General features: G+C 39.5%; 23 non-coding genes across 23 annotated transcripts; all 23 read right to left on the reverse strand.

Moving 5' to 3' along the window:
- Positions 1-1,465: 1,465 nt before the first annotated feature.
- On the reverse strand, positions 1,466-1,538 carry TRNAA-AGC (transfer RNA alanine (anticodon AGC)). The gene has a single exon. It is a non-coding gene; the product is annotated as a tRNA-Ala (tRNA).
- Positions 1,539-1,880: 342 nt separating this feature from the next.
- Positions 1,881-1,953, reverse strand: TRNAK-CUU (transfer RNA lysine (anticodon CUU)). The gene has a single exon. It is a non-coding gene; the product is annotated as a tRNA-Lys (tRNA).
- Positions 1,954-4,831: 2,878 nt separating this feature from the next.
- On the reverse strand, positions 4,832-4,904 carry TRNAK-CUU (transfer RNA lysine (anticodon CUU)). Its single transcript has one exon. It is a non-coding gene; the product is annotated as a tRNA-Lys (tRNA).
- A 149-nt stretch (positions 4,905-5,053) lies between these two features.
- Positions 5,054-5,126, reverse strand: TRNAK-CUU (transfer RNA lysine (anticodon CUU)). Its single transcript has one exon. It is a non-coding gene; the product is annotated as a tRNA-Lys (tRNA).
- A 766-nt stretch (positions 5,127-5,892) lies between these two features.
- Positions 5,893-5,965, reverse strand: TRNAK-CUU (transfer RNA lysine (anticodon CUU)). Its single transcript has one exon. It is a non-coding gene; the product is annotated as a tRNA-Lys (tRNA).
- Positions 5,966-7,175: 1,210 nt separating this feature from the next.
- Positions 7,176-7,248, reverse strand: TRNAK-CUU (transfer RNA lysine (anticodon CUU)). Its single transcript has one exon. It is a non-coding gene; the product is annotated as a tRNA-Lys (tRNA).
- A 3,524-nt stretch (positions 7,249-10,772) lies between these two features.
- TRNAA-AGC (transfer RNA alanine (anticodon AGC)) lies at positions 10,773-10,845 on the reverse strand. Its single transcript has one exon. It is a non-coding gene; the product is annotated as a tRNA-Ala (tRNA).
- Positions 10,846-11,187: 342 nt separating this feature from the next.
- TRNAK-CUU (transfer RNA lysine (anticodon CUU)) lies at positions 11,188-11,260 on the reverse strand. Its single transcript has one exon. It is a non-coding gene; the product is annotated as a tRNA-Lys (tRNA).
- A 1,402-nt stretch (positions 11,261-12,662) lies between these two features.
- Positions 12,663-12,735, reverse strand: TRNAA-AGC (transfer RNA alanine (anticodon AGC)). Its single transcript has one exon. It is a non-coding gene; the product is annotated as a tRNA-Ala (tRNA).
- Positions 12,736-13,065: 330 nt separating this feature from the next.
- Positions 13,066-13,138, reverse strand: TRNAK-CUU (transfer RNA lysine (anticodon CUU)). The gene has a single exon. It is a non-coding gene; the product is annotated as a tRNA-Lys (tRNA).
- A 1,211-nt stretch (positions 13,139-14,349) lies between these two features.
- On the reverse strand, positions 14,350-14,422 carry TRNAK-CUU (transfer RNA lysine (anticodon CUU)). Its single transcript has one exon. It is a non-coding gene; the product is annotated as a tRNA-Lys (tRNA).
- Positions 14,423-16,884: 2,462 nt separating this feature from the next.
- TRNAA-AGC (transfer RNA alanine (anticodon AGC)) lies at positions 16,885-16,957 on the reverse strand. Its single transcript has one exon. It is a non-coding gene; the product is annotated as a tRNA-Ala (tRNA).
- A 330-nt stretch (positions 16,958-17,287) lies between these two features.
- Positions 17,288-17,360, reverse strand: TRNAK-CUU (transfer RNA lysine (anticodon CUU)). The gene has a single exon. It is a non-coding gene; the product is annotated as a tRNA-Lys (tRNA).
- A 989-nt stretch (positions 17,361-18,349) lies between these two features.
- On the reverse strand, positions 18,350-18,422 carry TRNAK-CUU (transfer RNA lysine (anticodon CUU)). Its single transcript has one exon. It is a non-coding gene; the product is annotated as a tRNA-Lys (tRNA).
- Positions 18,423-18,571: 149 nt separating this feature from the next.
- Positions 18,572-18,644, reverse strand: TRNAK-CUU (transfer RNA lysine (anticodon CUU)). The gene has a single exon. It is a non-coding gene; the product is annotated as a tRNA-Lys (tRNA).
- Positions 18,645-18,995: 351 nt separating this feature from the next.
- Positions 18,996-19,068, reverse strand: TRNAA-AGC (transfer RNA alanine (anticodon AGC)). Its single transcript has one exon. It is a non-coding gene; the product is annotated as a tRNA-Ala (tRNA).
- A 342-nt stretch (positions 19,069-19,410) lies between these two features.
- Positions 19,411-19,483, reverse strand: TRNAK-CUU (transfer RNA lysine (anticodon CUU)). The gene has a single exon. It is a non-coding gene; the product is annotated as a tRNA-Lys (tRNA).
- A 989-nt stretch (positions 19,484-20,472) lies between these two features.
- On the reverse strand, positions 20,473-20,545 carry TRNAK-CUU (transfer RNA lysine (anticodon CUU)). Its single transcript has one exon. It is a non-coding gene; the product is annotated as a tRNA-Lys (tRNA).
- A 574-nt stretch (positions 20,546-21,119) lies between these two features.
- TRNAA-AGC (transfer RNA alanine (anticodon AGC)) lies at positions 21,120-21,192 on the reverse strand. Its single transcript has one exon. It is a non-coding gene; the product is annotated as a tRNA-Ala (tRNA).
- Positions 21,193-21,522: 330 nt separating this feature from the next.
- TRNAK-CUU (transfer RNA lysine (anticodon CUU)) lies at positions 21,523-21,595 on the reverse strand. Its single transcript has one exon. It is a non-coding gene; the product is annotated as a tRNA-Lys (tRNA).
- Positions 21,596-22,583: 988 nt separating this feature from the next.
- TRNAK-CUU (transfer RNA lysine (anticodon CUU)) lies at positions 22,584-22,656 on the reverse strand. The gene has a single exon. It is a non-coding gene; the product is annotated as a tRNA-Lys (tRNA).
- Positions 22,657-22,805: 149 nt separating this feature from the next.
- On the reverse strand, positions 22,806-22,878 carry TRNAK-CUU (transfer RNA lysine (anticodon CUU)). Its single transcript has one exon. It is a non-coding gene; the product is annotated as a tRNA-Lys (tRNA).
- Positions 22,879-23,229: 351 nt separating this feature from the next.
- TRNAA-AGC (transfer RNA alanine (anticodon AGC)) lies at positions 23,230-23,302 on the reverse strand. Its single transcript has one exon. It is a non-coding gene; the product is annotated as a tRNA-Ala (tRNA).
- Positions 23,303-23,465: the final 163 nt, after the last annotated feature.

Consider the following 23,465-nt stretch of genomic DNA (forward strand, 5'->3'; position numbering starts at 1 on the left):
CACGACCCTGAGATTAAAAGTCTCATGCTCTACCGACTGAGCTAGCCGGGTTCCCTCCTTAAAACAGTATGCAGACCAATCCCTTTTTGTGAAGAAAATCAAATCCTGGATATTCCTCTACTCTTGTTTTGAAAGGAAAGCCAGATTTATACATCCTTCAGAGGACAGAGTGTCAAAAAAAATAAGAGAAAATGAAAATGGAAGTTGTGAGAACTTCATTTTGAGATTGCATAAGAATTCAAATTCCTCTCACATGCTAAAGAATACCTGAACCCTTTTGATTAAACCACTTTAGTTGTTATAATGAGACCATATTTGAAAGCCATCTGTGATTTTTCTGTTCTTACTCTGCAATGACCTTGGCAATGACAAGTTAAAAATAAAATGTATGCAAATTTTATAATGGAGAATGCGGGCATCGATCCCGCTACCTCTCGCATGCTAAGCGAGCGCTCGACCATTTGAGCTAAATCCCCTGTGTGTTTAATCTGCATAACATGAAAAAAGCAACCTTACTGCCTTCCACACTTTATTTGAAGTCCTATTGCCCTTAACAGTGTTAAGTTCACTCCTAACTTATGCCTTACCTCCACTTATGGGATGTTTTACAGTTCAGGTTGGCCTGTTTACTACTCGAATATGAGTGATATTGCGGTGTGTTCATCTAGACTCATACCCTAGCTAATCTTGAAGTTAAATTTCCCACCAATGAGAATCCAAGGGAGATACCATTTTTGATAGTTATTGCATGTTTAATGCAAGAATATTCACCAGATTATGAGAGTCAATGCAATAATCCAGCAAAAATTACTCATTTTCGCCCAACGTGGGGCTCGAACCCACGACCCTGAGATTAAGAGTCTCATACTCTACCGACTGAGCTAGCCAGCCTCCCACTTCAAGATGGTATGCAGACTAATCATTTTTTATGAAGGAAATCCATTCCTGGACAATTTTTGGGAGTTATTGCAGGTCTAATGCAAAATTAATCTCCATATTATGAGAGTCAATGCAATATTCAGGCAAAACTTACTCGTTTTCACCCAACGTGGGGCTCGAACCCACGACCCTGAGATTAAGAGTCTCATGCTCTACCGACTGAGCTAGCCGGGCTCCCTCCTTAAGACAGTATGCAGACCAATCCCTTTTTGTGAAGAAAATCAAATCCTGGATATTCCTCTACTCTTGTTTTGCAAGGAAAGCCAGATTTATACATCCTTCAGAGGACAGAGTGTCAAAAAAAATAAGAGAAAATGAAAATGGAAGTTGTGAGAACTTCATTTTGAGATTGCATAAGAATTCAAATTCCTCTCACATGCTAAAGAATACCTGAACCCTTTTGATTAAACCACTTTAGTTGTTATAATGAGACCATATTTGAAAGCCATCTGTGATTTGTCTGTTCTTACTCTGCAATGACCTTGGCAATGACAAGTTAAAAATAAAATGTATGCAAATTTTATAATGGAGAATGCGGGCATCGATCCCGCTACCTCTCGCATGCTAAGCGAGCGCTCTACCATTTGAGCTAATTCCCCTGTGTGATTAATCTGCATAACATGAAAAAAGTAACCTTACTGCCTTCCACACTTTATTTGAAGTCCAATTGCCCATAACAGTGTTAAGTTCACTCCTAACTTATGCCTTACCTCCACTTATGGGATGTTTTACAGTTCAGGTTGGCCTGTTTACTACTCGAATATGAGTGATATTGCGGTGTGTTCATCTAGACTCATACCCTAGCTAATCTTGAAGTTAAATTTCCCACCAATGAGAAACCAAAGGATATACCATTTCTGATAGTTATTGCATGTCTAATGCAAGAATATTCACCAGATTATGAGAGTCAATGCAATAATCCAGCAAAAATTACTCATTTTTGCCCAACGTGGGGCTCGAACCCACGACCCTGAGATTAAGAGTCTCATGCTCTACCGACTGAGCTAGCCGGGCTCCCTCCTTAAGACAGTATGCAGACCAATCCCTTTTTGTGAAGAAAATCAAATCCTGGATATTCCTCTACTCTTGTTTTGCAAGGAAAGCCAGATTTATACATCCTTGAGAGGACAGAGTGTCAAAAAAAATAAGAGAAAATGAAAACGGAAGTTGTGAGAACTTCATTTTGAGATTGCATAAGAATTCAAATTCCTCTCACATGCTAAAGAATACCTGAACCCTTTTGATTAAACCACTTTAGTTGTTATAATGAGACCATATTTGAAAGCCATCTGTGATTTTTCTGTTCTTACTCTGCAATGACCTTGGCAATGACAAGTTAAAAATAAAATGTATGCAAATTTTATAATGGAGAATGAGGGCATCAATCCCGCTACCTCTCGCATGCTAAGCGAGCACTCTACCATTTGAGCTAATTCCCCTGTGTGTTTAATCTGCATAACATGAAAAAAGTAACCTCACTGCCTTCCACACTTTATTTGAAGTCCAATTGCCCATAGCAGTGTTCAGTTCACTCCTAACTTATGCCTTACCTCCACTTATGGGATGTTTTACAGTTCAGGTTGGCCTGTTTACTACTCGAATATGAGTGATATTGTGGTGTGTTCATCTAGACTCATACCCTACCTAATCTTGAAGTTAAATTTCCCACCAATGAGAAACCAAGGGAGATACCATTTTTGATAGTTATTGCATGTCTAATGCAAGAATAATCACCAGATTATGAGAGTCCAGCAAAAATTACTCATTTTTGCCCAACGTGGGGCTCGAACCCACGACCCTGAGATTAAGACTCTCATGCTCTACCGACTGAGCTAGCCGGGCTCTCACTGCAAGATGGTATGCAGACTAATCATTTTTTATGAAGGAAATCCATTCCTGGACAATTTCTGGGAGTTATTGCAGGTCTAATGCAAGATTAATCTCCATATTATGAGAGTCAATGCAATATTCAGGCAAAAATTACTCGTTTTCTCCCAACGTGGGGCTCGAACCCACAACCCTGAGATTAAGAGTCTCATGCTCTACCGACTGAGCTAGCCGGGCTCCCTCCTTAAGACAGTATGCAGACCAATCCCTTTTTGTGAAGAAAATCAAATCCTGGATATTCCTCTACTCTTGTTTTGCAAGGAAAGCCAGATTTATACATCCTTCAGAGGACAGAGTGTCAAAAAAAATAAGAGAAAATGAAAATGGAAGTTGTGAGAACTTCATTTTGAGATTGCATAAGAATTCAAATTCCTCTCACATGCTAAAGAATACCTGAACCCTTTTGATTAAACCACTTTAGTTGTTATAATGAGACCATATTTGAAAGCCATCTGTGATTTTTCTGTTCTTACTCTGCAATGACCTTGGCAATGACAAGTTAAAAATAAAATGTATGCAAATTTTATAATGGAGAATGCGGGCATCGATCCCGCTACCTCTCGTATGCTAAGCGAGCGCTCTACCATTTGAGCTAATTCCCCTGTGTGATTAATCTGCATAACATGAAAAAAGTAACCTTACTGCCTTCCACACTTTATTTGAAGTCCAATTGCCCATAACAGTGTTAAATTCACTCCTAACTTATGCCTTACCTCCACTTATGGGATGTTTTACAGTTCAGGTTGGCCTGTTTACTACTCGAATATGAGTGATATTGCGGTGTGTTCATCTAGACTCATACCCTAGCTAATCTTGAAGTTAAATTTCCCACCAATGAGAAACCAAGGGAGATACCATTTTTGATAGTTATTGCATGTCTAATGCAAGAATATTCACCAGATTATGAGAGTCAATGCAATAATCCAGCAAAAATTACTCATTTTCGCCTAACGTGGGGCTCGAACCCACGACCCTGAGATTAAGAGTCTCATGCTCTACCGACTGAGCTAGCTGGGCTCCCACTTCAAGATGGTATGCAGACTAATCATTTTTTATGAAGGAAATCCATTCCTGGACAATTTTTGGGAGTTATTGCAGGTCTAATGCAAGATTAATCTCCATATTATGAGAGTCAATGCAATATTCAGGCAAAAATTACTCGTTTTCGCACAACGTGGGGCTCGAACCCACAACCCTGAGATTAAGAGTCTCATGCTCTACCGACTGAGCTAGCCGGGTTCCCTCCTTAAGCCAGTATGCAGACCAATCCCTTTTTGTGAAGAAAATCAAATCCTGGATATTCCTCTACTCTTGTTTTGCAAGGAAAGCCAGATTTATACATCCTTCAGAGGACAGAGTGTCAAAAAAATAAGAGAAAATGAAAACGGAAGTTGTGAGAACTTCATTTTGAGATTGCATAAGAATTCAAATTCCTCTCACATGCTAAAGAATACCTGAACCCTTTTGATTAAACCACTTTAGTTGTTATAATGAGACCATATTTGAAAGCCATCTGTGATTTTTCTGTTCTTACTCTGCAATGACCTTGGCAATGACAAGTTAAAAATAAAATGTATGCAAATTTTATAATGGAGAATGCGGGCATCGATCCCGCTACCTCTCGCATGCTAAGTGAGCGCTCTACCATTTGAGCTAATTCCCCAGTGTGTTTAATCTGCATAACATGAAAAAAGTAACCTTACTGCCTTCCACACTTTATTTGAAGTCCAATTGCCCATAACAGTATTAAGTTCACTCCTAACTTATTGCTTACCTCCACTTATGGGATGTTTTACAGTTCAGGTTGGCCTGTTTACTACTCGAATATGAGTGAGATTGCGGTGTGTTCATCTAGACTCATACCCTAGCTAATCTTGAAGTTAAATTTCCCACCAATGAGAAACCAAGGGAGATACCATTTTTGATAGTTATTGCATTTCTAATGCAAGAATATTCACCAGATTATGATAGTCAATGCAATAATCCAGCAAAAATAACTCCTTTTCGCCCAACGTGGGGCTCGAACCCACGACCCTGAGATTAAGAGTCTCATGCTCTACCGACTGAGCTAGCCGGGCTCCCACTTCAAGATGGTATGCAGACTAATCATTTTTTATGAAGGAAATCCATTCCTGGACAATTTTTGGGAGTTATTGCAGGTCTAATGCAAGATTAATCTCCATATTATGAGAGTCAATGCAATATTCAGGCAAAAATTACTTGTTTTCGCCCAACGTGGGGCTCGAACCCACGACCCTGAGATTAAGAGTCTCATGCTCTACCGACTGAGCTAGCCGGGCTCCCACCTTAAGACAGTATGCAGACCAATCCCTTTTTGTGAAGAAAATCAAATCCTGGATATTCCTCTACTCTTGTTTTGCAAGGAAAGCCAGATTTATACATCCTTCAGAGGACAGAGTGTCAAAAAAATAAGAGAAAATGAAAATGGAAGTTGTGAGAACTTCATTTTGAGATTGCATAAGAATTCAAATTCCTCTCACATGCTAAAGAATACCTGAACCCTTTTGATTAAACCACTTTAGTTGTTATAATGAGACCATATTTGAAAGCCATCTGTGATTTTTCTGTTCTTACTCTGCAATGACCTTGGCAATGACAAGTTAAAAATAAAATGTATGCAAATTTTATAATGGAGAATGCGGGCATCGATCCCGCTACCTCTCGTATGCTAAGCGAGCGCTCTACCATTTGAGCTAATTCCCCTGTGTGATTAATCTGCATAACATGAAAAAAGTAACCTTACTGCCTTCCACACTTTATTTGAAGTCCAATTGCCCATAACAGTGTTAAGTTCACTCCTAATTTATGCCTTACCTCCACTTATGGGATGTTTTACAGTTCAGGTTGGCCTGTTTACTACTCGAATATGAGTGATATTGCGGTGTGTTCATCTAGACTCATACCCTAGCTAATCTTGAAGTTAAATTTCCCACCAATGAGAAACCAAGGGAGATACCATTTTTGATAGTTATTGCATGTCTAATGCAAGAATATTCACCAGATTATGAGAGTCAATGCAATAATCCAGCAAAAATTACTCATTTTCGCCCAACGTGGGGCTCGAACCCACGACCCTGAGATTAAGAGTCTCATGCTCTACCGACTGAGCTAGCTGGGCTCCCACTTCAAGATGGTATGCAGACTAATCATTTTTTATGAAGGAAATCCATTCCTGGACAATTTTTGGGAGTTATTGCAGGTCTAATGCAAGATTAATCTCCATATTATGAGAGTCAATGCAATATTCAGGCAAAAATTACTCATTTTCGCACAACGTGGGGCTCGAACCCACAACCCTGAGATTAAGAGTCTCATGCTCTACCGACTGAGCTAGCCGGGTTCCCTCCTTAAGCCAGTATGCAGACCAATCCCTTTTCGTGAAGAAAATCAAATCCTGGATATTCCTCTACTCTTGTTTTGCAAGGAAAGCCAGATTTATACATCCTTCAGAGGACAGAGTGTCAAAAAAATAAGAGAAAATGAAAATGGAAGTTGTGAGAACTTCATTTTGAGATTGCATAAGAATTCAAATTCCTCTCACATGCTAAAGAATACCTGAACCCTTTTGATTAAACCACTTTAGTTGTTATAATGAGACTATATTTGAAAGCCATCTGTGATTTTTCTGTTCTTACTCTGCAATGACCTTGGCAATGACAAGTTAAAAATAAAATGTATGCAAATTTTATAATGGAGAATGCGGGTATCGATCCCGCTACCTCTCGCATGCTAAGCGAGCGCTCTACAATTTGAGCTAATTCCCCTGTGTGTTTAATCTGCATAACATGAAAAAGTAACCTCACTGCCTTCCACACTTTATTTGAAGTCCAATTGCCCATAACAGTGTTCAGTTCACTCCTAACTTATGCCTTACCTCCACTTATGGGATGTTTTACAGTTCAGGTTGGCCTGTTTACTACTCGAATATGAGTGATATTGCGATGTGTTCATCTAGACTCATACCCTAGCTAATCTTGAATTTAAATTTCCCACCAATGAGAAACCAAGGGAGATACCATTTTTGATAGTTATTGCATGTCTAATGCAAGAATATTCACCAGATTATGAGAGTCAATGCAATAATCCAGCAAAAATTACTCATTTTCGCCCAAACGTGCAGCTCGAACCCACGACCCTGAGATTAAGAGTCTCATGCTCTACCGACTGAGCTAGCTGGGCTCCCACTTCAAGATGGCATGCAGACTAATCATTTTTTATGAAGGAAATCCATTCCTGGACAATTTTTGGGAGTTATTGCAGGTCTAATGCAAGATTAATCTCCATATTATGAGAGTCAATGCAATATTCAGGCAAAAATTACTCGTTTTCGCCCAACGTGGGGCTCGAACCCACGACCCTGAGATTAAGAGTCTCATGCTCTACCGACTGAGCTAGCCGGGCTCCCTCCTTAAGACACTATGCAGACCAATCCCTTTTTGTGAAGAAAATCAAATCCTGGATATTCCTCTACTCTTGTTTTGCAAGGAAAGCCAGATTTATACATTCTTCAGAGGACAGAGTGTCAAAAAAATAAGAGAAAATGAAAATGGAAGTTGTGAGAACTTCATTTTGAGATTGCATAAGAATTCAAATTCCTCTCACATGCTAAAGAATACCTGAACCCTTTTGATTAAACCACTTTAGTTGTTATAATGAGACTATATTTGAAAGCCATCTGTGATTTTTCTGTTCTTACTCTGCAATGACCTTGGCAATGACAAGTTAAAAATAAAATGTATGCAAATTTTATAATGGAGAATGCGGGTATCGATCCCGCTACCTCTCGCATGCTAAGCGAGCGCTCTACAATTTGAGCTAATTCCCCTGTGTGTTTAATCTGCATAACATGAAAAAGTAACCTCACTGCCTTCCACACTTTATTTGAAGTCCAATTGCCCATAACAGTGTTCAGTTCACTCCTAACTTATGCCTTACCTCCACTTATGGGATGTTTTACAGTTCAGGTTGGCCTGTTTACTACTCGAATGTGAGTGATATTGTGGTGTGTTCCTCTAGACTCATACCCTACCTAATCTTGAAGTTAAATTTCCCACCAATGAGAAACCAAGGGAGATACCATTTTTGATAGTTATTGCATGTCTAATGCAAGAATATTCACCAGATTATGAGAGTCAATGCAATAATCCAGCAAAAATTACTCATTTTCGCCCAACGTGGGGCTCGAACCCACGACCCTGAGATTAAGAGTCTCATGCTCTACCGACTGAGCTAGCCAGGCTCCCACTTCAAGATGGTATGCAGACAAATTATTTTTTATGAAGGAAATCCATTCCTGGACAATTTTTGGGAGTTATTGCAGGTCTAATGCAAGATTAATCTCCATATTATGAGAGTCAATGCAATATTCAGGCAAAAATTACTCTTTTTCGCCCAACGTGGGGCACGAACCAACGACCCTGAGATTAAGAGTCTCATTCTCTACCGACTGAGCTAGCCGGGCTCCCTCCTTAAGACAGTATACAGACCAATCCCTTTTTGTGAAGAAAACCAAATCCTGGATATTCCTCTACTCTTGTTTTGCAAGGAAAGCCAGATTTATACATCCTTCAGAGGACAGAGTGTCAAAAAAAATAGGAGAAAATGAAAATGGAAGTTGTGAGAACTTCATTTTGAGATTGCATAAGAATTCAAATTCCTCTCACATGCTAAAGAATACCTGAACCCTTTTGATTAAACCACTTTAGTTGTTATAATGAGACCATATTTGAAAGCCATCTGTGATTTTTCTGTTCTTACTCTGCAATGACCTTGGCAATGACAAGTTAAAAATAAAATGTATGCAAATTTTATAATGGAGAATGCGGGTATCGATCCTGCTACCTCTCGCATGCTAAGCGAGCGCTCTACCATTTGAGCTAATTCCCCTGTGTGTTTAATCTGCATAACATGAAAAAAGTAACCTTACTGCCTTCCACACTTTATTTGAAGTCCAATTGCCCATAACAGTGTTCAGTTCACTCCTAACTTATGCCTTACCTCCACTTATGGGATGTTTTACAGTTCAGGTTGGCCTGTTTACTACTCGAATATGAGTGATATTGTGGTGTGTTCATCTAGACTCATACCCTACCTAATCTTGAAGTTAAATTTCCCACCAATGAGAAACCAAGGGAGATACCATTTTTGATAGTTATTGCATGTCTAATGCAACAATAATCACCAGATTATGAGAGTCCAGCAAAAATTACTCATTTTCGCCCAACGTGGGGCTCAAACCCACGACCCTGAGATTAAGAGTCTCATGCTCTACCGACTGAGCTAGCCGGGCTCCCACTTCAAGATGGTATGCAGACTAATCATTTTTTATGAAGGAAATCCATTCCTGGACAATTTTTGGGAGTTATTGCATGTCTAATGCAAGATTAATCTCCATATTATGAGAGTCAATGCAATATTCAGGCAAAAATTACTCATTTTCGCCCAACGTGGGGCTCGAACCCACGACCCTGAGATTAAAAGTCTCATGCTCTACCGACTGAGCTAGCCGGGTTCCCTCCTTAAAACAGTATGCAGACCAATCCCTTTTTGTGAAGAAAATCAAATCCTGGATATTCCTCTACTCTTGTTTTGAAAGGAAAGCCAGATTTATACATCCTTCAGAGGACAGAGTGTCAAAAAAAATAAGAGAAAATGAAAATGGAAGTTGTGAGAACTTCATTTTGAGATTGCATAAGAATTCAAATTCCTCTCACATGCTAAAGAATACCTGAACCCTTTTGATTAAACCACTTTAGTTGTTATAATGAGACCATATTTGAAAGCCATCTGTGATTTTTCTGTTCTTACTCTGCAATGACCTTGGCAATGACAAGTTAAAAATAAAATGTATGCAAATTTTATAATGGAGAATGCGGGCATCGATCCCGCTACCTCTCGCATGCTAAGCGAGCGCTCGACCATTTGAGCTAAATCCCCTGTGTGTTTAATCTGCATAACATGAAAAAAGCAACCTTACTGCCTTCCACACTTTATTTGAAGTCCTATTGCCCTTAACAGTGTTAAGTTCACTCCTAACTTATGCCTTACCTCCACTTATGGGATGTTTTACAGTTCAGGTTGGCCTGTTTACTACTCGAATATGAGTGATATTGCGGTGTGTTCATCTAGACTCATACCCTAGCTAATCTTGAAGTTAAATTTCCCACCAATGAGAATCCAAGGGAGATACCATTTTTGATAGTTATTGCATGTTTAATGCAAGAATATTCACCAGATTATGAGAGTCAATGCAATAATCCAGCAAAAATTACTCATTTTCGCCCAACGTGGGGCTCGAACCCACGACCCTGAGATTAAGAGTCTCATACTCTACCGACTGAGCTAGCCAGCCTCCCACTTCAAGATGGTATGCAGACTAATCATTTTTTATGAAGGAAATCCATTCCTGGACAATTTTTGGGAGTTATTGCAGGTCTAATGCAAAATTAATCTCCATATTATGAGAGTCAATGCAATATTCAGGCAAAACTTACTCGTTTTCACCCAACGTGGGGCTCGAACCCACGACCCTGAGATTAAGAGTCTCATGCTCTACCGACTGAGCTAGCCGGGCTCCCTCCTTAAGACAGTATGCAGACCAATCCCTTTTTGTGAAGAAAATCAAATCCTGGATATTCCTCTACTCTTGTTTTGCAAGGAAAGCCAGATTTATACATCCTTCAGAGGACAGAGTGTCAAAAAAAATAAGAGAAAATGAAAATGGAAGTTGTGAGAACTTCATTTTGAGATTGCATAAGAATTCAAATTCCTCTCACATGCTAAAGAATACCTGAACCCTTTTGATTAAACCACTTTAGTTGTTATAATGAGACCATATTTGAAAGCCATCTGTGATTTGTCTGTTCTTACTCTGCAATGACCTTGGCAATGACAAGTTAAAAATAAAATGTATGCAAATTTTATAATGGAGAATGCGGGCATCGATCCCGCTACCTCTCGCATGCTAAGCGAGCGCTCTACCATTTGAGCTAATTCCCCTGTGTGATTAATCTGCATAACATGAAAAAAGTAACCTTACTGCCTTCCACACTTTATTTGAAGTCCAATTGCCCATAACAGTGTTAAGTTCACTCCTAACTTATGCCTTACCTCCACTTATGGGATGTTTTACAGTTCAGGTTGGCCTGTTTACTACTCGAATATGAGTGATATTGCGGTGTGTTCATCTAGACTCATACCCTAGCTAATCTTGAAGTTAAATTTCCCACCAATGAGAAACCAAAGGATATACCATTTCTGATAGTTATTGCATGTCTAATGCAAGAATATTCACCAGATTATGAGAGTCAATGCAATAATCCAGCAAAAATTACTCATTTTTGCCCAACGTGGGGCTCGAACCCACGACCCTGAGATTAAGAGTCTCATGCTCTACCGACTGAGCTAGCCGGGCTCCCTCCTTAAGACAGTATGCAGACCAATCCCTTTTTGTGAAGAAAATCAAATCCTGGATATTCCTCTACTCTTGTTTTGCAAGGAAAGCCAGATTTATACATCCTTGAGAGGACAGAGTGTCAAAAAAAATAAGAGAAAATGAAAACGGAAGTTGTGAGAACTTCATTTTGAGATTGCATAAGAATTCAAATTCCTCTCACATGCTAAAGAATACCTGAACCCTTTTGATTAAACCACTTTAGTTGTTATAATGAGACCATATTTGAAAGCCATCTGTGATTTTTCTGTTCTTACTCTGCAATGACCTTGGCAATGACAAGTTAAAAATAAAATGTATGCAAATTTTATAATGGAGAATGAGGGCATCAATCCCGCTACCTCTCGCATGCTAAGCGAGCACTCTACCATTTGAGCTAATTCCCCTGTGTGTTTAATCTGCATAACATGAAAAAAGTAACCTCACTGCCTTCCACACTTTATTTGAAGTCCAATTGCCCATAGCAGTGTTCAGTTCACTCCTAACTTATGCCTTACCTCCACTTATGGGATGTTTTACAGTTCAGGTTGGCCTGTTTACTACTCGAATATGAGTGATATTGTGGTGTGTTCATCTAGACTCATACCCTACCTAATCTTGAAGTTAAATTTCCCACCAATGAGAAACCAAGGGAGATACCATTTTTGATAGTTATTGCATGTCTAATGCAAGAATAATCACCAGATTATGAGAGTCCAGCAAAAATTACTCATTTTTGCCCAACGTGGGGCTCGAACCCACGACCCTGAGATTAAGACTCTCATGCTCTACCGACTGAGGTAGCCGGGCTCTCACTGCAAGATGGTATGCAGACTAATCATTTTTTATGAAGGAAATCCATTCCTGGACAATTTCTGGGAGTTATTGCAGGTCTAATGCAAGATTAATCTCCATATTATGAGAGTCAATGCAATATTCAGGCAAAAATTACTCGTTTTCGCCCAACGTGGGGCTCGAACCCACAACCCTGAGATTAAGAGTCTCATGCTCTACCGACTGAGCTAGCCGGGCTCCCTCCTTAAGACAGTATGCAGACCAATCCCTTTTTGTGAAGAAAATCAAATCCTGGATATTCCTCTACTCTTGTTTTGCAAGGAAAGCCAGATTTATACATCCTTCAGAGGACAGAGTGTCAAAAAAAATAAGAGAAAATGAAAATGGAAGTTGTGAGAACTTCATTTTGAGATTGCATAAGAATTCAAATTCCTCTCACATGCTAAAGAATACCTGAACCCTTTTGATTAAACCACTTTAGTTGTTATAATGAGACCATATTTGAAAGCCATCTGTGATTTTTCTGTTCTTACTCTGCAATGACCTTGGCAATGACAAGTTAAAAATAAAATGTATGCAAATTTTATAATGGAGAATGCGGGCATCGATCCCGCTACCTCTCGCATGCTAAGCGAGCGCTCTACCATTTGAGCTAATTCCCCTGTGTGTTTAATCTGCATAACATGAAAAAAGTAACCTTACTGCCTTCCACACTTTATTTGAAGTCCAATTGCCCATAACAGTGTTCAGTTCACTCCTAACTTATGCCTTACCTCCACTTATGGGATGTTTTACAGTTCAGGTTGGCCTGTTTACTACTCGAATATGAGTGATATTGTGGTGTGTTCATCTAGACTCATACCCTACCTAATCTTGAAGTTAAATTTCCCACCAATGAGAAACCAAGGGAGATACCATTTTTGATAGTTATTGCATGTCTAATGCAAGAATAATCACCAGATTATGAGAGTCCAGCAAAAATTACTCATTTTCGCCCAACGTGGGGCTCGAACCCACGACCCTGAGATTAAGAGTCTCATGCTCTACCGACTGAGCTAGCCGGGCTCCCACTTCACGATGGTATGCAGACTAATCATTTTTTATGAAGGAAATCCATTCCTGGACAATTTTTGGGAGTTATTGCATGTCTAATGCAAGATTAATCTCCATATTATGAGAGTCAATGCAATATTCAGGCAAAAATTACTCATTTTCGCCCAACGTGGGGCTCGAACCCACGACCCTGAGATTAAAAGTCTCATGCTCTACCGACTGAGCTAGCCGGGTTCCCTCCTTAAAACAGTATGCAGACCAATCCCTTTTTGTGAAGAAAATCAAATCCTGGATATTCCTCTACTCTTGTTTTGCAAGGAAAGCCAGATTTATACATCCTTCAGAGGACAGAGTGTCAAAAAAAATAAGAGAAAATGAAAATGGAAGTTGTGAGAACTTCATTTTGAGATTGCATAAGAATTCAAATTCCTCTCACATGCTAAAGAATACCTGAACCCTTTTGATTAAACCACTTTAGTTGTTATAATGAGACCATATTTGAAAGCCATCTGTGATTTTTCTGTTCTTACTCTGCAATGACCTTGGCAATGACAAGTTAAAAATAAAATGTATGCAAATTTTATAATGGAGAATGCGGGCATCGATCCCGCTACCTCTCGCATGCTAAGCGAGCGCTCGACCATTTGAGCTAAATCCCCTGTGTGTTTAATCTGCATAACATGAAAAAAGTAAACTTACTGCCTTCCACACTTTATTTGAAGTCCAATTGCCCATAACAGTGTTCAGTTCACTCCTAACTTATGCCTTACCTCCACTTATGGGATGTTTTACAGTTCAGGTTGGCCTGTTTACTACTCGAATGTGAGTGATATTGCGATGTGTTCATCTAGACTCATACCCTACCTAATCTTGAAGTTAAATTTCCCACCAATGAGAAACCAAGGGAGATACCATTTTTGATAGTTATTGCATGTCTAATGCAAGAATATTCACCAGATTATGAGAGTCAATGCAATAATCCAGCAAAAATTACTCATTTTCGCCCAACGTGCGGCTCGAACCCACGACCCTGAGATTAAGAGTCTCATGCTCTACCGACTGAGCTAGCTGGGCTCCCACTTCAAGATGGCATGCAGACTAATCATTTTTTATGAAGGAAATCCATTCCTGGACAATTTTTGGGAGTTATTGCAGGTCTAATGCAAGATTAATCTCCATATTATGAGAGTCAATGCAATATTCAGGCAAAAATTACTCGTTTTCGCCCAACGTGGGGCTCGAACCCACGACCCTGAGATTAAGAGTCTCATGCTCTACCGACTGAGCTAGCCGGGCTCCCTCCTTAAGACACTATGCAGACCAATCCCTTTTTGTGAAGAAAATCAAATCCTGGATATTCCTCTACTCTTGTTTTGCAAGGAAAGCCAGATTTATACATTCTTCAGAGGACAGAGTGTCAAAAAAATAAGAGAAAATGAAAATGGAAGTTGTGAGAACTTCATTTTGAGATTGCATAAGAATTCAAATTCCTCTCACATGCTAAAGAATACCTGAACCCTTTTGATTAAACCACTTTAGTTGTTATAATGAGACTATATTTGAAAGCCATCTGTGATTTTTCTGTTCTTACTCTGCAATGACCTTGGCAATGACAAGTTAAAAATAAAATGTATGCAAATTTTATAATGGAGAATGCGGGTATCGATCCCGCTACCTCTCGCATGCTAAGCGAGCGCTCTACAATTTGAGCTAATTCCCCTGTGTGTTTAATCTGCATAACATGAAAAAGTAACCTCACTGCCTTCCACACTTTATTTGAAGTCCAATTGCCCATAACAGTGTTCAGTTCACTCCTAACTTATGCCTTACCTCCACTTATGGGATGTTTTACAGTTCAGGTTGGCCTGTTTACTACTCGAATGTGAGTGATATTGTGGTGTGTTCCTCTAGACTCATACCCTACCTAATCTTGAAGTTAAATTTCCCACCAATGAGAAACCAAGGGAGATACCATTTTTGATAGTTATTGCATGTCTAATGCAAGAATATTCACCAGATTATGAGAGTCAATGCAATAATCCAGCAAAAATTACTCATTTTCGCCCAACGTGGGGCTCGAACCCACGACCCTGAGATTAAGAGTCTCATGCTCTACCGACTGAGCTAGCCAGGCTCCCACTTCAAGATGGTATGCAGACAAATTATTTTTTATGAAGGAAATCCATTCCTGGACAATTTTTGGGAGTTATTGCAGGTCTAATGCAAGATTAATCTCCATATTATGAGAGTCAATGCAATATTCAGGCAAAAATTACTCTTTTTCGCCCAACGTGGGGCACGAACCAACGACCCTGAGATTAAGAGTCTCATTCTCTACCGACTGAGCTAGCCGGGCTCCCTCCTTAAGACAGTATGCAGACCAATCCCTTTTTGTGAAGAAAATCAAATCCTGGATATTCCTCTACTCTTGTTTTGCAAGGAAAGCCAGATTTATACATCCTTGAGAGGACAGAGTGTCAAAAAAAATAAGAGAAAATGAAAACGGAAGTTGTGAGAACTTCATTTTGAGATTGCATAAGAATTCAAATTCCTCTCACATGCTAAAGAATACCTGAACCCTTTTGATTAAACCACTTTAGTTGTTATAATGAGACCATATTTGAAAGCCATCTGTGATTTTTCTGTTCTTACTCTGCAATGACCTTGGCAATGACAAGTTAAAAATAAAATGTATGCAAATTTTATAATGGAGAATGAGGGCATCAATCCCGCTACCTCTCGCATGCTAAGCGAGCACTTTACCATTTGAGATAATTCCCCTGTGTGTTTAATCTGCATAACATGAAAAAAGTAACCTCACTGCCTTCCACACTTTATTTGAAGTCCAATTGCCCATAGCAGTGTTCAGTTCACTCCTAACTTATGCCTTACCTCCACTTATGGGATGTTTTACAGTTCAGGTTGGCCTGTTTACTACTCGAATATGAGTGATATTGTGGTGTGTTCATCTAGACTCATACCCTACCTAATCTTGAAGTTAAATTTCCCACCAATGAGAAACCAAGGGAGATACCATTTTTGATAGTTATTGCATGTCTAATGCAAGAATAATCACCAGATTATGAGAGTCCAGCAAACATTACTCATTTTTGCCCAACGTGGGGCTCGAACCCACGACCCTGAGATTAAGACTCTCATGCTCTACCGACTGAGCTAGCCGGGCTCTCACTGCAAGATGGTATGCAGACTAATCATTTTTTATGAAGGAAATCCATTCCTGGACAATTTCTGGGAGTTATTGCAGGTCTAATGCAAGATTAATCTCCATATTATGAGAGTCAATGCAATATTCAGGCAAAAATTACTCGTTTTCACCCAACGTGGGGCTCGAACCCACGACCCTGAGATTAAGAGTTTCATGCTCTACCGACTGAGCTAGCCGGGCTCCCTCCTTAAGACAGTATGCAGACCAATCCCTTTTTGTGAAGAAAATCAAATCCTGGATATTCCTCTACTCTTGTTTTGCAAGGAAAGCCAGATTTATACATCCTTCAGAGGACAGAGTGTCAAAAAAAATAAGAGAAAATGAAAATGGAAGTTGTGAGAACTTCATTTTGAGATTGCATAAGAATTCAAATTCCTCTCACATGCTAAAGAATACCTGAACCCTTTTGATTAAACCACTTTAGTTGTTATAATGAGACCATATTTGAAAGCCATCTGTGATTTTTCTGTTCTTACTCTGCAATGACCTTGGCAATGACAAGTTAAAAATAAAATGTATGCAAATTTTATAATGGAGAATGCGGGCATCGATCCCGCTACCTCTCGCATGCTAAGCGAGCGCTCTACCATTTGAGCTAATTCCCCTGTGTGTTTAATCTGCATAACATGAAAAAAGTAACCTTACTGCCTTCCACACTTTATTTGAAGTTCAATTGCCCATAACAGTGTTCAGTTCACTCCTAACTTATGCCTTACCTCCACTTATGGGATGTTTTACAGTTCAGGTTGGCCTGTTTACTACTCGAATATGAGTGATATTGTGGTGTGTTCATCTAGACTCATACCCTACCTAATCTTGAAGTTAAATTTCCCACCAATGAGAAACCAAGGCAGATACCATTTTTGATAGTTATTGCATGTCTAATGCAAGAATAATCACCAGATTATGAGAGTCCAGCAAAAATTACTCATTTTCGCCCAACGTGGGGCTCGAACCCACGACCCTGAGATTAAGAGTCTCATGCTCTACCGACTGAGCTAGCCGGGCTCCCACTGCACGATGGTATGCAGACTAATCATTTTTTATGAAGGAAATCCATTCCTGGACAATTTTTGGGAGTTATTGCATGTCTAATGCAAGATTAATCTCCATATTATGAGAGTCAATGCAATATTCAGGCAAAAATTACTCATTTTCGCCCAACGTGGGGCTCGAACCCACGACCCTGAGATTAAAAGTCTCATGCTCTACCGACTGAGCTAGCCGGGTTCCCTCCTTAAAACAGTATGCAGACCAATCCCTTTTTGTGAAGAAAATCAAATCCTGGATATTCCTCTACTCTTGTTTTGCAAGGAAAGCCAGATTTATACATCCTTCAGAGGACAGAGTGTCAAAAAAAATAAGAGAAAATGAAAATGGAAGTTGTGAGAACTTCATTTTGAGATTGCATAAGAATTCAAATTCCTCTCACATGCTAAAGAATACCTGAACCCTTTTGATTAAACCACTTTAGTTGTTATAATGAGACCATATTTGAAAGCCATCTGTGATTTTTCTGTTCTTACTCTGCAATGACCTTGGCAATGACAAGTTAAAAATAAAATGTATGCAAATTTTATAATGGAGAATGCGGGCATCGATCCCGCTACCTCTCGCATGCTAAGCGAGCGCTCGACCATTTGAGCTAAATCCCCTGTGTGTTTAATCTGCATAACATGAAAAAAGTAACCTTACTGCCTTCCACACTTTATTTGAAGTCCTATTGCCCATAACAGTGTTAAGTTCACTCCTAACTTATGCCTTACCTCCACTTATGGGATGTTTTACAGTTCAGGTTGGCCTGTTTACTACTCGAATATGAGTGATATTGCGGTGTGTTCATCTAGACTCATACCCTAGCTAATCTTGAAGTTAAATTTCCCACCAATGAGAAACCAAGGGAGATACCATTTTTGATAGTTATTGCATGTCTAATGCAAGAATATTCACCAGATTATGAGAGTCAATGCAATAATCCAGCAAAAATTACTCATTTTCGCCCAACGTGGGGCTCGAACCCACGACCCTGAGATTAAGAGTCTCATGCTCTACCAACTGAGCTAGCCGGGCTCCCACTTCAAGATGGTATGCAGACTAATCATTTTTTATGAAGGAAATCCATTCCTGGACAATTTTTGGGAGTTATTGCAGGTCTAATGCAAGATTAATCTCCATATTATGAGAGTCAATGCAATATTCAGGCAAAACTTACTCGTTTTCGCCCAACGTGGGGCTCGAACCCACGACCCTGAGATTAAGAGTCTCATGCTCTACCGACTGAGCTAGCCGGGCTCCCTCCTTAAGACAGTATGCAGACCAATCCCTTTTTGTGAAGAAAATCAAATCCTGGATATTCCTCTACTCTTGTTTTGCAAGGAAAGCCAGATTTATACATCCTTCAGAGGACAGAGTGTCAAAAAAAAAAGAGAAAATGAAAACGGAAGTTGTGAGAACTTCATTTTGACATTGCATAAGAATTCAAATTCCTCTCACATGCTAAAGAATACCTGAACCCTTTTGATTAAACCACTTTAGTTGTTATAATGAGACCATATTTGAAAGCCATCTGTGATTTTTCTGTTCTTACTCTGCAATGACCTTGGCAATGACAAGTTAAAAATAAAATGTATGCAAATTTTATAATGGAGAATGCGGGCATCGATCCCGCTACCTCTCGCATGCTAAGCGAGCGCTCTACCATTTGAGCTAATTCCCCTGTGTGATTAATCTGCATAACATGAAAAAAGTAACCTTACTGCCTTCCACACTTTATTTACAGTCCAATTGCCCATAACAGTGTTAAGTTCACTCCTAACTTATGCCTTACCTCCACTTATGGGATGTTTTACAGTTCAGGTTGGCCTGTTTACTACTCGAATATGAGTGATATTGCGGTGTGTTCATCTAGACTCATACCCTAGCTAATCTTGAAGTTAAATTTCCCACCAATGAGAAACCAAAGGAGATACCATTTCTGATAGTTATTGCATGTCTAATGCAGGAATATTCACCAGATTATGAGAGTCAATGCAATAATCCAGCAAAAATTACTCATTTTCGCCCAACGTGGGGCTCGAACCCACGACCCTGAGATTAAGAGTCTCATGCTCTACCGACTGAGCTAGCCGGGCTCCCACTTCAAGATGGTATGCAGACTAATCATTTTTTATGAAGGAAATCCATTCCTGGACAATTTATGGGAGTTATTGCAGGTCTAATGCAAGATTAATCTCCATATTATGAGAGTCAATGCAATATTCAGGCAAAACTTACTCGTTTTCGCCCAACGTGGGGCTCGAACCCACGACCCTGAAATTAAGAGTCTCATGCTCTACCGACTGAGCTACCCGGGCTCCCTCCTTAAGACAGTATGCAGACCAATCCCTTTTTGTGAAGAAAATCAAATCCTGGATATTCCTCTACTCTTGTTTTGCAAGGAAAGCCAGATTTATACATCCTTCAGAGGACAGAGTGTCAAAAAAAAAAAGAGAAAATGAAAACGGAAGTTGTGAGAACATCATTTTGAGATTGCATAAGAATTCAAATTCCTCTCACATGCTAAAGAATACCTGAACCCTTTTGATTAAACCACTTTAGTTGTTATAATGAGACCATATTTGAAAGCCATCTGTGATTTTTCTTTTCTTACTCTGCAATGACCTTGGCAATGACAAGTTAAAAATAAAATGTATGCAAATTTTATAATGGAGAATGCGGGCATCGATTCCGCTACCTCTCGCATGCTAAGCGAGCGCTCTACCATTTGAGCTAATTCCCCTGTGTGATTAATCTGCATAACATGAAAAAAGTAACCTTACTGCCTTCCACACTTTATTTGAAGTCCAATTGCCCATAACAGTGTTAAGTTCACTCCTAACTTATGCCTTACCTCCACTTATGGGATGTTTTACAGTTCAGGTTGGCCTGTTTACTACTCGAATATGAGTGATATTGCGGTGTGTTCATCTAGACTCATACCCTAGCTAATCTTGAAGTTAAATTTCCCACCAATGAGAAACCAAAGGAGATACCATTTCTGATAGTTATTGCATGTCTAATGCAAGAATATTCACCAGATTATGAGAGTCAATGCAATAATCCAGCAAAAATTACTCATTTTCGCCCAACGTGGGGCTCGAACCCACGACCCTGAGATTAAGAGTCTCATGCTCTACCGACTGAGCTAGCCGGGCTCCCACTTCAAGATGGTATGCAGACTAATCATTTTTTATGAAGGAAATCCATTCCTGGACAATTTTTGGGAGTTATTGCAGGTCTAATGCAAGATTAATCTCCATATTATGAGAGTCAATGCAATATTCAGGCAAAAATTACTCGTTTTCGCCCAACTTGGGGCTCGAACCCACGACCCTGAGATTAAGAGTCTCATGCTCTACCGACTGAGCTAGCCGGGCTCCCTCCTTAAGACAGTATGCAGACCAATCCCTTTTTGTGAAGAAAATCAAATCCTGGATATTCCTCTACTCTTGTTTTGCAAGGAAAGCCAGATTTATACATCCTTCAGAGGACAGAGTGTCAAAAAAAATAAGAGAAAATGAAAATGGAAGTTGTGAGAACTTCATTTTGAGATTGCATAAGAATTCAAATTCCTCTCACATGCTAAAGAATACCTGAACCCTTTTGATTAAACCACTTTAGTTGTTATAATGAGACCATATTTGAAAGCCATCTGTGATTTTTCTGTTCTTACTCTGCAATGACCTTGGCAATGACAAGTTAAAAATAAAATGTATGCAAATTTTATAATGGAGAATGCGGGCATCGATCCCGCTACCTCTCGCATGCTAAGCGAGCGCTCTACCATTTGAGCTAATTCCCCTGTGTGTTTAATCTGCATAACATGAAAAAAGTAACCTTACTGCCTTCCACACTTTATTTGAAGTTCAATTGCCCATAACAGTGTTCAGTTCACTCCTAACTTATGCCTTACCTCCACTTATGGGATGTTTTACAGTTCAGGTTGGCCTGTTTACTACTCGAATATGAGTGATATTGTGGTGTGTTCATCTAGACTCATACCCTACCTAATCTTGAAGTTAAATTTCCCACCAATGAGAAACCAAGGGAGATACCATTTTTGATAGTTATTGCATGTCTAATGCAAGAATAATCACCAGATTATGAGAGTCCAGCAAAAATTACTCATTTTCGCCCAACGTGGGGCTCGAACCCACGACCCTGAGATTAAGAGTCTCATGCTCTACCGACTGAGCTAGCCGGGCTCCCACTGCACGATGGTATGCAGACTAATCATTTTTTATGAAGGAAATCCATTCCTGGACAATTTTTGGGAGTTATTGCATGTCTAATGCAAGATTAATCTCCATATTATGAGAGTCAATGCAATATTCAGGCAAAAATTACTCATTTTCGCCCAACGTGGGGCTCGAACCCACGACCCTGAGATTAAAAGTCTCATGCTCTACCGACTGAGCTAGCCGGGTTCCCTCCTTAAAACAGTATGCAGACCAATCCCTTTTTGTGAAGAAAATCAAATCCTGGATATTCCTCTACTCTTGTTTTGCAAGGAAAGCCAGATTTATACATCCTTCAGAGGACAGAGTGTCAAAAAAAATAAGAGAAAATGAAAATGGAAGTTGTGAGAACTTCATTTTGAGATTGCATAGAATTCAAATTCCTCTCACATGCTAAAGAATACCTGAACCCTTTTGATTAAACCACTTTAGTTGTTATAATGAGACCATATTTGAAAGCCATCTGTGATTTTTCTGTTCTTACTCTGCAATGACCTTGGCAATGACAAGTTAAAAATAAAATGTATGCAAATTTTATAATGGAGAATGCGGGCATCGATCCCGCTACCTCTCGCATGCTAAGCGAGCGCTCGACCATTTGAGCTAAATCCCCTGTGTGTTTAATCTGCATAACATGAAAAAAGTAACCTTACTGCCTTCCACACTTTATTTGAAGTCCTATTGCCCATAACAGTGTTAAGTTCACTCCTAACTTATGCCTTACCTCCACTTATGGGATGTTTTACAGTTCAGGTTGGCCTGTTTACTACTCGAATATGAGTGATATTGCGGTGTGTTCATCTAGACTCATACCCTAGCTAATCTTGAAGTTAAATTTCCCACCAATGAGAAACCAAGGGAGATACCATTTTTGATAGTTATTGCATGTCTAATGCAAGAATATTCACCAGATTATGAGAGTCAATGCAATAATCCAGCAAAAATTACTCATTTTCGCCCAACGTGGGGCTCGAACCCACGACCCTGAGATTAAGAGTCTCATGCTCTACCAACTGAGCTAGCCGGGCTCCCACTTCAAGATGGTATGCAGACTAATCATTTTTTATGAAGAAAATCCATTCCTGGACAATTTTTGGGAGTTATTGCAGGTCTAATGCAAGATTAATCTCCATATTATGAGAGTCAATGCAATATTCAGGCAAAACTTACTCGTTTTCGCCCAACGTGGGGCTCGAACCCACGACCCTGAGATTAAGAGTCTCATGCTCTACCGACTGAGCTAGCCGGGCTCCCTCCTTAAGACAGTATGCAGACCAATCCCTTTTTGTGAAGAAAATCAAATCCTGGATATTCCTCTACTCTTGTTTTGCAAGGAAAGCCAGATTTATACATCCTTCAGAGGACAGAGTGTCAAAAAAAAAAGAGAAAATGAAAACGGAAGTTGTGAGAACTTCATTTTGACATTGCATAAGAATTCAAATTCCTCTCACATGCTAAAGAATACCTGAACCCTTTTGATTAAACCACTTTAGTTGTTATAATGAGACCATATTTGAAAGCCATCTGTGATTTTTCTGTTCTTACTCTGCAATGACCTTGGCAATGACAAGTTAAAAATAAAATGTATGCAAATTTTATAATGGAGAATGCGGGCATCGATCCCGCTACCTCTCGCATGCTAAGCGAGCGCTCTACCATTTGAGCTAATTCCCCTGTGTGATTAATCTGCATAACATGAAAAAAGTAACCTTACTGCCTTCCACACTTTATTTACAGTCCAATTGCCCATAACAGTGTTAAGTTCACTCCTAACTTATGCCTTACCTCCACTTATGGGATGTTTTACAGTTCAGGTTGGCCTGTTTACTACTCGAAT

This window comes from Lissotriton vulgaris, chromosome 1_1 (genome assembly GCF_964263255.1).
Source record: "Lissotriton vulgaris chromosome 1_1, aLisVul1.2, whole genome shotgun sequence".
NCBI lineage: Eukaryota > Metazoa > Chordata > Amphibia > Caudata > Salamandridae > Lissotriton > Lissotriton vulgaris.